The sequence below is a fragment of the Schistocerca nitens genome, chromosome 8 (genome assembly GCF_023898315.1).
Source record: "Schistocerca nitens isolate TAMUIC-IGC-003100 chromosome 8, iqSchNite1.1, whole genome shotgun sequence".
Classification (NCBI taxonomy): Eukaryota; Metazoa; Arthropoda; class Insecta; order Orthoptera; family Acrididae; genus Schistocerca; species Schistocerca nitens.
In genome coordinates this window covers 432,326,457-432,337,436 of record NC_064621.1, presented here as the reverse complement: position 1 = coordinate 432,337,436, position 10,980 = coordinate 432,326,457, and positions in this window count along the sequence as shown.

The window sequence follows — 10,980 nt, the reverse complement described above, 5'->3', positions numbered from 1 at the left end:
TCTATACCAACTATAAATGGAAAAGTAGGAGTTTGCAAATAATTTTTTAAGAGATATAGGTTCTCGCATATTTTACACATGAAACCATCAATAATCAAACAGAGACCACTAAACAGGTGTATCCAAAATCTGTGGGAACACACTTTCACAATTAGAAGATACATGTCATCAGAACTGGTAGACGAGCATGTTGGCATAAGCCCACTTGAAACTTTCAAACAGATTTGTAATCAGAAGGTTACAGTGTATCAGAGTCCCTAGCACACAATACCATAACTGTTGGTGTATTTGGTGGTTTTAAAATTGTTCTACATGTTGACTGTATCATAATGTGAAATAAAATCAAACTTTTCAACTGCTCTGGTACACAGCAGAATACACTGATACATAGCATGTAGTCATTCTTATGAAAGCAGCAGTATGTGAAATTTTGTATTTTAGGTTTAATTATTCTGTAGTAGAGCACCTAAAACAATTTTATTTACTCCGTGTAAGTACCGGTACAACAATTTGCATTCTGTGTCTGTGTCTACATTTGGAAAGCCCATATATGGTGTGTACGGATGGTAAATGGAGAGGTTAGTGGATAGGTGGAACAGGAAGAAGGGCAGGAGGCTTTAAAAAGAGAGAGGGGGGGAGGGGATAGACAGAGGTAATGGAGGAGGCGTAGGTGGTCACAGAGAGAGGGCAAGTAGAAGATGAACAGAGATGGAAGAATGTAGGAAAGGAAGAGGAAGTGGTGCAGCAGGAGATGGAAACTGATAGAGGTGTAAATAGGAGATGAAGAGACAGAGTGGTTGGAGGAGATGGACAGGGAGAGATGGGTAGAGAAGATAGAAAGACACAAGGAGAGGAGGATGGATGGAGAGATGGGGTAAGGAGGGCGTGGAAATAGAGAGGGGGGCAGAAGATGTATGCCATACAAGGGCGAAGTCATGGGTAAAAGGCTAGTTTTATACAATAATGGATTTATGTGTGCGTATATTTCCACATCTCCTCCACAGAGTTGAGTTCATTAAAATTTGGTATGCATGTCACATATTGCCTGGAAAGAAGTGCTGTGGAGGTATGAACTACCTCGCTCCCATAGGGCACGAGGTAGGAGTGCACCTTGACTCCTGCAGTAGCAGCATGTTGTGTGGTTAGTATCAAAATGTGTTCTGGGCAGTATACATGCAGGTGGGAATAACTGAGCAGAGAAGAGGAAGAGGGGTGAGATAGATAGAGAGAGATGGAGGAAAAGGAGGACAGAAAGATGGGCAAAGAGGAGATAGAAAGGGGAGGAATAGATGAACAGAGAGAGATGCAGGAGGAGACAGACAGAAAGAGGGGCTTGGGGCTTGAGGAGATAGAAAAATATAGGAAGGAAGATGAAATGGAGAGGGGGGGGGGAATATGAGATGAAAACAGACGGGAGAAGGAGATGGACAGAGAGAAGGGGGAGGAGATAATGGACAGAGAGAGGGGACAGTGAATGGAGGGGGAGAAGGAGATGTGTTCAATATGTGTAACATACGCATACACTGTCGAAGACAGGGCTGAAAGGCTAGCTACACATAAAACCTGTTATTAAGTTATGCGGTGCTGTGGAGGTATGAAGTACCTCGCTCACATAGGGATCGAGGTAGGAATGAAAAGGGTTGTCAATGCCTGACACCTTGACTCCTGCGGTACCGGCATGTTGTGTTCTGGGCAGTATACATGTGAGTGGGAATAACTGAGCAGAGCAGAGAAGGAAGGATGAGATGGATAGAGAGAGGTGGAGGATAAGGACAGAAAGATGGGCAAAGAGGAGATAGAAAGGGGAGGAATAGATGAACAGAGAGAGGGGCAGGGGGAGATGGACAGAAAGAGGGGCTTGAGGAGATAGAAAAATATAGGAAGGAAGATGAAATGGAGAGGGGGGGGGAATATGAGATGAAAACAGATGGGAGAAGGAGATGGACAGAGAGAGGGGACAGTGAATGGAGGGGGAGAAGGAGATGGACAGAGAGAAGGGGGAGGAGATATGGACAGAGAGAGGGGACAGTGAATGGAGGGGGAGGAGGAGATGTGTTCAATATGTGTAACATATGCATACACAGTCAAAGCCAGGGCTGAAAAACTAGTTACAAATAAAACCTATTATTAAGTTACATGGTATCTTACTAGGTGTGGCAGGCTCACTTTTAGGTCATGAGTTACTGTATTTGTCTTCGATATATTTGTTATACTCTGTCACATATTTTTCTTGTATAAAGCTACTGTAAATTGAATTTTTTAATATCGTGTAGTGTTTTATGACACACTAACCAATTCATATAAGCGCCATGCTTATATGAATTGGTTAGTGTGTCATAAAACACTACACGATATTAAAAAATGGGTTGCAGTAGTTATTCAGAGATGAAGAGGCTTGCAGGATAGACTAGCATGGAGAGCTGCATCAAACCAGTCTTCGAACTGAAGACCACAATAATGACAATAACAACAAGAGGGTTTTACTTACATTATTCCTCAATTTGTATACCAGATAAATCACTTGAGACAGTTTGGAGCACAAATTTTTTATGTGACTCACCGAGCTGAGTTTTTTGATCTATGTAGAAACCTAACAGTGTAATTATTTTATGTTCTGCGCACTTAAACTGAAAACAGCATCTTTAGTTTTATTATTATTCATTTGTAAATAATTTGCCCAGAACCAATTAGTGCATTGGTCTATTGCTTTCTGTACATTATGTCGCAGCTCCTCTAGATCATCAACTTGTGTGGTTAGAGCTATATTATCTGCATACAATACTGCTTCTACCCAGTACCAGCCCTGTAGAATGTCTTTTGTAACGTGTAATGAGTCTGATCTTTGGTTGTTTTAGCTACCATCTGCTCTCTGTTGCTTAGGTATGACTCAATAAGGTGAAGAGTATTCTCTCCAGGTCTGTAGTACTGAAGCTTTTTGATAAGTATACCATGAGAAACAGTATCAAAAGCTTTTCTCAAATTGAAAAGAGATGCAGAGGTTGTTTTCTACTCTCAAAAGAATCATACATTTTTGTGATGATGTTCTCAACTGCTTTCATAGTGGAAAGATGAGGTCTGGAACCATATTGAGAGGAACTAAGTAGATTATTTTGCTTGAAGCGCTGGTTCATATGTTTGTGTTTACAGTGTCGTTTAAGTATTTATATGATTGGTATGAGTGAGATGGATTGCTAATTGTGCAATCTGGGGAGAACCTTCATTTAACATTTGGATGATTATTTTGGTTAATAGCAGCAGAATTTCTTTCTTTGTATTTGTTACTACATAATTTGAAAATTCACAGAAATCTTCTGCTTTTGAGTTGCTAAGTTTGGCAATTGCTTCACTAACTTGTCTGTAGGATACATGAGACCAGCAGAAGCTGTTATGTGGCTTACTATCTAGAGGTGAGAGCAAAACTACAGCTTTATTTTCATCTTAAGTGTAATTTTTAGTTGGGCTAGAACTGGTCAAGTGTGTGTTTAAGGTGTTTGGTTAAATTGGAATGTTGTTGTGCTTATTTTCAGAGCTTATTGTTGCTTTAATAATTTTCCATGCTGCTTTACACTTATTCGCCGAATTAGGTATATAGTTGGCATTGGCTTTCCTGTTGGCTGCTCCAATTTCTGATTTATGCACCCTTGTCACTGCTGTGTATGTTTCCTGATCGCATTGACTCTACTGCAATCTGTCATAGCGTACCATCATGTCCTCCCTAAGCTTGCTCAAGTATGTGTACCAGTTCCTCAGCTGTTGAGGTTTGTTACACCAGTTCTGCTTTGTGTGTTTTTTGTGATAATTTGGAGAACATGAGTCAAGTTTTCCTACTAATGAGTCTAAAAATACTTGTATTGACTCATTGGCAGAGATATCAGTAGTGAATACTGTATATAAATTTATGTAGTTAAGATTTACTGTTAACTGGCTCAATTTGTGTTCATTGATTGGTCTGATTATCACTCCTGGTTCAGTTGAACGACTGTCTGTTTTGTTGTTTATGGGGCGCCTAAGCCACATCCCTACATGATCTGGAATTGTGAGGTTTCCAGTGCCAAATTCTATTTTATTTGCCTGAAAGTGCAGATTATGTTATTTAATCATGCATTGAGCCTGGTTAGTATGTCGTTCAGACAGTAGAAGTATGTATCTAAAAGGTGCTTCCCATTTTTAGTTTTATGTCTATATTGAAATAGTCAGGTTGTCAGAACTCTGTAATTTTTATATTTTAAGAGTATTATGATCAGTTTTTTGAGATTTTCTGTATATGTGCTGTCTGTGCTTCTGACTTTATTAGCCATCTTCCAGTGCGCTGACAATGGGAAATGGCAAGACAGGTCGCCTGTAGCTGCTCTTGCCATGTGCCTGCCACCCTTGTTACCTCAGATGGCCTCAGATTCCCAGTCAGGTTATTTGAGTGGTCATGCTCTGTTTAAGTCACTATAGCTTTCCATTAGTGTGTCAATCGGCAGATAGTTGATCCTACCTGACGTACTCTCACATTGTGTAAATAAACACTTGTGAACTACACATTCTTTAAAATATTTTTTATTTTATCTGTTATTCCAACTTGGTAAGGAATCCATCCTGGCAAACAATACTTAGGTTAAAAGTCTTATAAGGTTTTGTAAATTATTTTATTCGTGACTTATTAACAGTTCATTGGAATCTTAATTCTAGCACTTGCCTTTTATGCAATAACATGTACGTGGTCATTCCACTTCAAATCACATAAAGTGGATATTCCTAGATATTTGATGATTGTGACGATTTTAGTAATACTTCAGCATTATACAAGCAAAGATGATCAGTGTTTATATATTTTATAATAACTTTTGTATGCAATATTTCTTCTGATCCTGTTCAATTAATCTTTCTGCGAAAATTTTCCATAACTGTTTGCATTTCCCAAATCTCTCCAGTCCTTTTCCTTCATCCCTCTTCCTTTCCCTTCAGCTCTTCTGCCAGAAGATCGAGCCATTGGTTCCTAAGGCTTGCACATTTCCAAATCTTTTATTTTCATTGATATGTTTACAGAATGAGAATGATGTACTGAGATCTGAGTTCTTTTTGACAAAAAGACTCCAATACAATCAAATATGTAGTGTAATAAATGAAATACCTGTTTTTTTACTAGTTTTAGTGTGGAATTGTGTTAAAGGTATTTACTGAACGAGGTGGTGAAGTGGTTAGCACACTGGACTCCCATTCAGGAGGTTGACGGTTCAAACCCACATCTGTCCATCCTGATTTAGGTTTTCCATGATTTCCCCAAATCAGTTTAGGCAAATGCTGGGATGGTTCCTTAGAAAGGGCAAGGCTGACTTCCTTCCCTAATCCGATGGAACCCATAGCATTGCTGTTTGGTCCCCTCACCAAAATCAACCAACCAACGATTAAGGTATTTCAGAAGAAAAGGAACTCAACCTTTACTCTTTTGCTATCTAAAGTCTTCTCGATCCCATGAATAAAAAGGACTGATTTGAGAGAATATTGCGAAAAGGATAGTTGCTACTCACCATATAGCAGAGATGCTGAGTCTCAAATAGGAACAACAAAAAAGACTGTCGAACAAAGCTTTCTACCAAATGGCCTTCATTAAAATTACACAATCTACACACACAACACATCCACACAAACGACCACAGTCTCTGATTGCTGAGGTCAGGCCGCAAGCAGCAGCACATGCTGGGAGAAGCAACTGGGTAGGAGGGGGGGGGGGGGGGGTTAAGGAGTATGCTGGGTCGGAGAGGGGAAGGAATAACTCGGTAGGAGTGGGGAATGGTTAACTGCTGCTTGTGAGAGCATATGGGCATGAGGTGGGGATAGTGTAGGGCACTTAGGTACAGTCGGGAGGTTAGACGGAGGGCAGGGGGAGGTGGGTGGAGCAGCAGTAAAGAAGGGAAGTAAAGAGACTATGGGTGCATTGGTGGAATAAAAGGCTGTGTAGTGCTGGAATAGGAATGTGGAAAGGGCTAGGTGAGTAAGGACAAGGATTAAAAAAGGTAGAGGCAAGAAGAGTTACAAGAAAGTAGGGTATATTGCAGGCAGAGTTCTCAACCATGCAGTTCAGAAAAACTGGTGTTAATGGGAAGGATCCAGATGGCACAGGCTGTGAAACAGTCATTGAAATGAAGAGCGTTTGTTGGGCAGCTTGTTCAGCAACTGGGTGGTCCAGATGTTTCTTGGCCACAGTTTGTCAGTGGCCATTCATGTGAACAGACAACTTGTTGGTTGTCATGCCCACGTAGAATGAAGCACAGTGGTTGCAGTTTAGCTTGTAGATTACTTGATCAGTTTCACAGGTAGCCCTGACTTCCATTATGTCAAATTGAAGTGAAAAAAGAACCTGAGATATTAAGACAGTTTGCCCTTGCAAATGATTATGACCCAGATATAGTTAACTCCATACATAGCAAAATTAAAAAGAAGATAAAAAGGAGCAAGAAACGGCAGGTAAAACAGACATCCGTAAAGGATAAGTATGCCACTATGAAATATATAGGCAAAATATCAGATAAAATCGAACATCTATTTCATAGAAAAGGAGTTAAAATTGCATTTAGGACTTTCTACAATTTAAAAAGACTAGTACGTCATAACTTGCTACGGAAAAAGTAATAAATATAGTAAATTGAGGGTCTACAAAATATCATGTCATGAAAGCGAAAAAGCTATATCGGACATATAGGCAGGTCCTTTGATGCAAGGTTTAAAGAGCACACGTATCCCAGTAATAAGACAGCAGTAGGCTTACATACGCAAGAGGAGGGTCATAATATTGGTAACATCAACAAACAGCTTCAAATTCTACATGAAGTTACGAAACAACTGAAGATTTATGTTATGAGATGCAGAGAACCTGAAAAAATCCTCAATGAACAAAATGAATTTGCAACAGATGCATACTTCAACATTTGCGACGATCTGTTCACCTGAGCGAATCGTGATTACTACATACGTGCATCAGCTGAGGATGGAGCCTTCCGGCAATCGAGTATTGCACTGCCTAGTGTGGGCCGCAGCAGATGTCAACAACCTTTAAGGTGGAGGAGCATCCCATCCACCTGCAGCAGAGCATTACACTCGTTGTCCTGCCCAAGTCGTCCCTGCCGTACTAATGGAAAACGGCATAAACTGGCAATTGCTGGAAATACAGCACCATCGGGTGTCAGTAATACAGTCTACAAGTGAAACTACTATTTTCATCTATAGCAATGCTTTCTCCTTGTTCTGAAATGTTATTTCACTGATTTAATGATCTATTCTGTAATTTTAAATTTTATATACATTTGACCTAAGTATTAATAGTAAATTTGTCATATTTTACACTTTTGAAAAATAAAGGTTATCTTATAGAGAATTTTTTGCATCTAGTGTAAAGAGGGTGAACGAAATCTAAAAAATTTTTATACCTATATGAGACCATTGTTTTATATTTTATAGCTAGTTCACAACGCATGAACCTGTGATCAGTGTATGCCGCATTTAGGTATGAACTATATGTATTTCACATACATTCAGTTAGACTACTAATAAGCCTGGTTAAATGTTGTACTTATTTTAAGATTTTAATATAAATTTTCTTTTGTATTGTTTTAGAATCTGAAGATGGTCATTGTACGGCCGAAACTGGTTATGACTGTGTCATAAGAATGTCTATAAATAAACAAAAATTTTTTACCTGTAATAGACCTCAATGCAAGACCTGTGCCATACATCCTTCCGCCACCAACTCTAGCCCATTTACAAGCATCATCTATCCTATCGAATGCAGGGTTACCTGTGAAACCGATCAAGTAATCTACATGCTAAACTGCAACCACTGTGCTTCATTCTACGTGGGCATGACAACCAACAAGTTGTCTGTCCACATGAATGGCCACTGACAAACTGTGGCCAAGAAACATCTGGACCACCCAGTTGCTGAACAAGCTGCCCAACAAATGCTCTTTATTTCAAAGACTATTTCACACCCTGTGCCACCTGGATCCTTCCCACCAACACCAGGTTTTCTGAATTGTGCAGGTAGGAACTCTCATAGCAATATATCCTACATTCCCATATCTCTCCTGGCCTCAACCTTTGTTAGTTATTGTTTTTACCCATGTAGCCCCTTCCCTGTTCCCTTTCCAGCACTACGCGGTCTTCTATTTGACCAATGTACCCACAATCTTTTTACTTCTCTCCTTTTCCACTGTTCTGACCCCCCCCCTCCCGCTCCCCTGCCCTCTGTCTAACCACCCAACTGCACACAGCTGGCTTACCCTCTCTCCACATCGTCTCTGTATGCTACCAAAAGCAGCACTTTACTGTCCCCAACCTCTATCCTGCTCTCTCTCTCTCCCTCTCCACCCTTACCCCCACCAATCAACTGCTTTTCCCATCATGCATTGCTGGTCACAGTCTAGCCTGAGCTGCCAGAAACTGGTCATGGATGTGTGAGTTGTGTTTGCGTGAGCATATGCATATATGATGAAAGTCTTGTTGGCTGAACGCTTACTTTACGTTGTGCCTACGTGTGACTCAGCATCTTTGGTATATGTTGACTAATAAGTATCCTTTTTGTAATATTGTCATTATTCCACCCTGGATTTTTCATTGTGTGGAAGACTAAGTTAAGTTTCACATGATCAACAATTACGCTTAGTTTGATACTTACTGAGAAAAGGCCAGCTTCCAAAGAAATTCATCATATGGGAGAATAAAACAGTCAATAATACAACAAGAAAGTGACATATTGATGTTAGCTAGAAATTTTGTGGATCTGTACTCTGGCAGCTCCATAAAGGCTTGCACATCTGCTGCATTTTCCAGTCACAGGGGTCAGTCCATTGCTCCAGACATGTACAATTAATTGCTGATTTTGCATAACACTGGTCTGTGTCATTTTTGAGGTGAAAGTACTGTAAACCGATTCTTAATATTTCACGCTTGCTGAATTCAGAAATGTAACTCATTTTGTTGAATCAGATCAGGTTTTAGTCTGTTTCACTGTTTAAATTATGACATTTAGGAATTTTTAATACAATGTATATGCTGATTATGGTTTTAAAACAGTCTTGCATTTCTATTAAGTCTAAATTATGTATGTGAGATCATAAAGTAATGTCTTTTAATGGAAGAAAGGCTGTTTTTAAGGAATTTGTATGTTTTTTGCATATGGAATGTCTATCTTGACGCAACAACAATAGTCTGCAAGTACGTTCACATCCTGGCATCCTCTCCTCCATCACACTAATATCTCTATGAAAATGCTCACCATGCTCTTCACTATAATCTTCAAAGTTGGCGGGGAAGTAATCTATATGTGAGCTGAGAAAATGCATCTTTATTGATGTTCAAGCACCAAGAACCTGGCAGTTTTGCAGAAATCCCTTGGTAGCATCTTCATACCATGGGTTCCTATAGTTAACAAGAAAGTTTTTTATTATTGATTTTGATGCTAATCAGACATTCCTCCCTGTGTCTTCCATACTCTCATCAAACTACGGATGCCTCATGAGCTCCCTGATCTGAGCACCATCAAAAATACTTGCATTAAGTTTGGATTCACTGATGCGGAAATTTCTTTTTTAAGAAAGAAAAAGCCCTACTTTCTTTGTTCACTGCCTTTATGAAGGACATCAACAAATCATGTTTAATGTGCAGCAGAGTATGCAGAAGTTTCTGAGGATCCATGAGAGCTTGTGACTTAGATTAGGATTAGATTAGATTTACTTTAATTCTAATTGGTCTGTAGTGGGGAGGTCCTCCAGGATGTATAACATTTCAGAAAAACAATAATACATGACAAATATTTACAACAAAGACAAATAAGCTAATTTACCTTCCAATGGACCCAAGTGGAATGATTGTCTTTTTTTTTTTTAATGAACACGATATGAAAGGATTATTTTACAACACTCATTTACTATGATCGCAATAATGCACTGAATTTAAAATTTAATAAAAAAAATGGTTTTTCTCTTAAACTGAATTTCATTGGATGTTAAACTTTTTATGGCTGCTGGCAAGTTATTGAAAATATATGTTCCTGAATAATTCACACCTTTTTGTACAAGAGTAAGTGACTTTAAATCCTTGTGAAGATTATTCCTATTTCTAACATTGATTCCATGAACTAAGCTGTTGGTTTGAAAAAGTGATATATATTTTAATGACAAATTTCATTAAGCAATAAATATATTGGGAAGCAGTAGTTAGTGTCCCTAGTTCCCTAAACAGGCCCTTGCCAGACGTTCTAGAGTTCTCACCATATATAACTCTTATTGCACATTTTTGTGCCCAGAAAACTTTAGCTTGGCTTGATGAGTTACCCCAAAAAATAATCCCATATGACATTATTGAGTGAAAGTAAGCATAGTACACCAGCTTTTTCATTTTTATATCCCCTATGTCTGACAGAATTCGCATTGCCAGTAGAGATTTATCTGGACACTTCAGCAGTTCTGTGGTGTGCTCCTTCCAGTTGAATTTATTATCAAGCTGTAATCCCAAGAATTTAACACTATCCACTTCTTCTATCTGTTTGTCATCATATGTTAGGCATATAGTGTGGGACACCCCTTACAAGTTCTGAACTGCATGTAGTGTTCCCCTCCCCCCCCCCCCTCCCCCCCAAAGTTTAGTGACAAAGAATTGGCTAGGAACCAGTGATTATGTCCACAAATATTTTATTAGCTGATCTTTCTAAGACTTAATGTTGTGGGAACCTGGTGTCAGGATAGGCTTGCTTTCCAGATGTGGTATGTATAGTGCTTCTTATCTGCCTGGTTGCCCTATAGGCACAGGGAGCATGGATATTTGGTTTAGCCATCTTGTAGACTGGCAGTATGGCCACAACCTGTAACAGATAGTATTAATGTTTATCTGTGTCTAGTATGACATATTTACAAAACTAACACTTTACACATACAGTATAGTAAGCTCAAAGTATACCTTTAAGTCCCCACATATTTTCCAGGTGTGGTGTTCTTATTT